General features: G+C 32.0%; 1 long non-coding RNA gene across 1 annotated transcript; it reads left to right on the top strand.

The window, feature by feature from the left end:
- LOC111391089 lies at positions 1-715 on the top strand. The gene is made up of 2 exons (XR_002702056.1): positions 1-36; positions 136-715. It is a non-coding gene; the product is annotated as an uncharacterized LOC111391089 (long non-coding RNA).
- The last annotated feature ends 2,747 nt before the right edge of the window (positions 716-3,462 follow it).

The following is a 3,462-nucleotide window of genomic DNA, read 5'->3' as shown; positions in this document are numbered from 1 at the left end:
AAAGGCTGGATCCATCCTGTGGTTGAGGAGAAACATGTAATATACAAATAATATAAGTCTTTAAGTTTATTATTACTTAATGAGCTAAATATTTTACTACCTTATTTATGTGAATACTTTCCTATTTTCATGCAGAAAGATATGGTAGACACACAAACAACACAACAGGCACATATTGTGGGAGAGGAGAGTGAGATCCAAGGAGTATAGCTCACTGCTAATGACATTTTGACTCAGGTCCTTAGAGCTACTTCTTGCTACTATACAGTTTGGGCAGGGGTCCAAAGATTCAACGTGCTACATCTTGTGTAGACATGACTCAATGAGAGAATGCCAAGGTTCGCCAAGTCACGCATAATTTACATAGCCAAAATGAGCGTACTCTCGTTTTGTTAAAAGAGATTATGCCAGTTGCCATCACTAGAATAGGCAGCCCTAGAGTTCCTACTAATCCTCATTCGTCTTCGTCACCATCATAACCTGATCACGAGTCACATGATGATCATTAGTTTAAAGCTTTTCTATTCCATTTACATGGTTTTATATTTGGATGGTTAATACTCCATTATAACATATGCTATTATTTTTGGATTAAGCTAGCTTTCTCTTATATATGAATTTGACTAGGCTCTTTATTTTGAAATCCATTATAGTTTGGGCATGTAATGTAGTTACTTATTCTGAAATTGGAATTGACTGGTGAAGATATGATATAGCATTTTGCCTTGCAATTGTTTTGCTACAAGCTTTTTATTGTGATTATTGTTTTGTGGTTTCTGATATTTCTTGAATTTGAACTTTTATTGGTACATTATTTTCGAGTTGGCCATTCTACCTTTCTTATAACTTTGATTCTCGGACAAGGTTGTAAAAAATAAAATAAATCACAATTATTGAGGGAAACCATAATCAGAAAAAGCAGTTCCTGACCAATTTCACTTGATCTATCCCTCGGTAAATGTCACTTGATTTTCTGGTCGGCTAATGTATATTATTCCCGCCCAACCGCTATGGTCAGTCTATGTTTACTACCACTACTCATGACTTGTTTACTACCGACTACTTTAGACATTTACCAACAAAATGTATGGTCAAGAAAAGGTTTATAATTATCGACCAACAATTTTTTGATTGGTAAAAATCTCTGTTTCCCAACTAAATTATATTTTGGTCAGTAAAAACCTTCCCTGGCTGGCCTTTGGCGACCAGCTGCCAACCAAAACTTTCCGGTCAGTAAATTACCGACTAAAATTGGGCTTTGAGTGACCAATCTCTTGGTCAACAAAACTCATATTTCTTATAGTTCTTGGCCTCAACCAGACACTGCTTCCCATTAACACTGCTATCCATATTACTAAGAAATCTGCCTATCCAATTTCCCTTGTTGGAAAACCCAAATTTTAGTGCTTAACTAAACATCACCTTTCATTAATAACAATATTGTGAATTTCGTTCATTGTCCCTTAGTTCCATTATGTTAATTTGATCATCTATTATTTGGAATAGTATAGTAAAATCATATTGTAGATGGCTTCCTTTACCAAATTCACATACTTTGTTGAAACCCAATGACTAACAAAAGAAAATTGAATTCACATGAAATCATCAATCATTTGTTTTAATATAGATCACTATTCTTAATAGTGGATTTATTTTACGTCAAGTTAGATGGATTTGGACATTCGAATATGGTACTTTTGAGGTGAACCCTTTGTTATGCAAACTTAGAATGTGGGTTGCAAATGACCTTAATTGGTTATAGAAACTTGGTTGACAAACATGTGATCCACAGTCTTCAACAAGGGACTAGGTCATGTGGATAAGAATGCAACACCTACTATTCGTTGATGATAATGTTTTAGCCAACTAGATTCAATTTGAATCAAGCATCCAAATATTTTATGTTAAATAAATAAAGTCAGTATAAGAAACCACACTCTCAAAATAATATGAATAAGATACTAGTAGGGTCAGTATAGAGGATTATAATGTCTCTAAAGCAGTACTTCATTTTTACCATGGGTAATTTATGTTGAAACATCATTTTTCTTTAGTTTTATCACTTATTAATTGTATAATAGAAAGCCCTCAATCTTTTATTATTGGCGCACATAGGTCCCTACATTATTTCATCGCAATCTTATTCTTAATCTTTCATTAATTAGCACATTGTCTTTGAGAATTGTTTTTATATAGTATTCTAATAGTTTGCATTAATCTTTCATTAATTTGCACATTGTCTTTGAGAATTTTTTTTATATAGTATTCTAATTGTTGTTTCTCTTATTTAAAATTATGAGAGGCAAATAAAGTATTTTTTACACCCTTTAACGGACTTTTTGAGTGGAATATGTTATGAGGACAAAATGTGCTAATTAATTAAAGGTTATTCTTAAAACGTGATGAAAAAAGTTTAGGACTTAAGGATGATAATAAGCAAAGAATAATTTTTAGTACGATTAAGAAGTGGTGCAATGGCATGACAATGTAACTACCTTAACAAGAAAAATGGAATGGACTTCCTTAAAAAGGAAAAAAGGAGAAAAGAAAAGAGAAATAAAAGTTAATGAAGAGTACGTTGGTCAATAATGCTATGCTATAATCCGTCCCCACCACCACTTCCCCGAGCAACCAACAACATTCCCGCTCCCCTCTTTCCAGCATTAAATCACATTATTGCAGCATTGCTTATTGGAAAATGATTTTTTTTCTTTTTTGGTATAATTTTGAGTGTAATTCATTTATATTCTTTGGAAGATCAAAGTATATTTGTTGTTTTCCTCTGCGAAAACATCAAAATCATATATTTACTTAGTCAAAATGATGCTAGTGCGAATGATAAATTGAAGATCAATTTATATTCACTTGAATTGGTTGCTAGATGGAAAGCAAAATTATAGTTTGTCTTATGTGCAAATGTGACATGCGTACTTGAATGACAAACTGAAATTTTGTCTCTCAGTAGGATCCATGGTTTCTATTTATTTTCATATATTTTCAACTGCCCTTCCACAGTTTTCAGGTCCTAAAACTCATGTGGTTTGTTGCCTATGTTAACATGTGTGTTTTTTGTTAGAGTAATGATAAATTAATGGTATAATAAGTCACTCATTAGAGACTTTAAGAGTGGTCATTTTCATCGGTTCCATACACAAATTTTTTTATTCCAAAATAAATTCCTTATTCGTTTCATGTGTCCATATCCAAGTCTTGATGATAGTGTTGAAATAAAATCAGTACTGGTTTGTTATCTGTATTGAGAGTCAGCAAAACCTGAAGCACTTATAGTAAGATAGTGAATCTATTTTAAGGATATACATTTTGTTTTCACAGGCATCAATTTGCTATTCTGTTATCCTATTTAGTTGTATTTTTTTCTTCAATTTTGATTTTTGTTTGTTATTTCTCTAAAATATTATATTCTATTATAATTTTACTGAAAATCTTAAAATGATGCAAAAA

Source organism: Olea europaea, unplaced genomic scaffold, assembly GCF_002742605.1.
Source record: "Olea europaea var. sylvestris unplaced genomic scaffold, O_europaea_v1 scaffold7505, whole genome shotgun sequence".
In the NCBI taxonomy this organism is placed as follows: Eukaryota; Viridiplantae; Streptophyta; class Magnoliopsida; order Lamiales; family Oleaceae; genus Olea; species Olea europaea.
The sequence above is the reverse complement of the archived record's forward strand: the minus strand, read 5'-3'. Positions and strand labels throughout refer to the sequence as shown.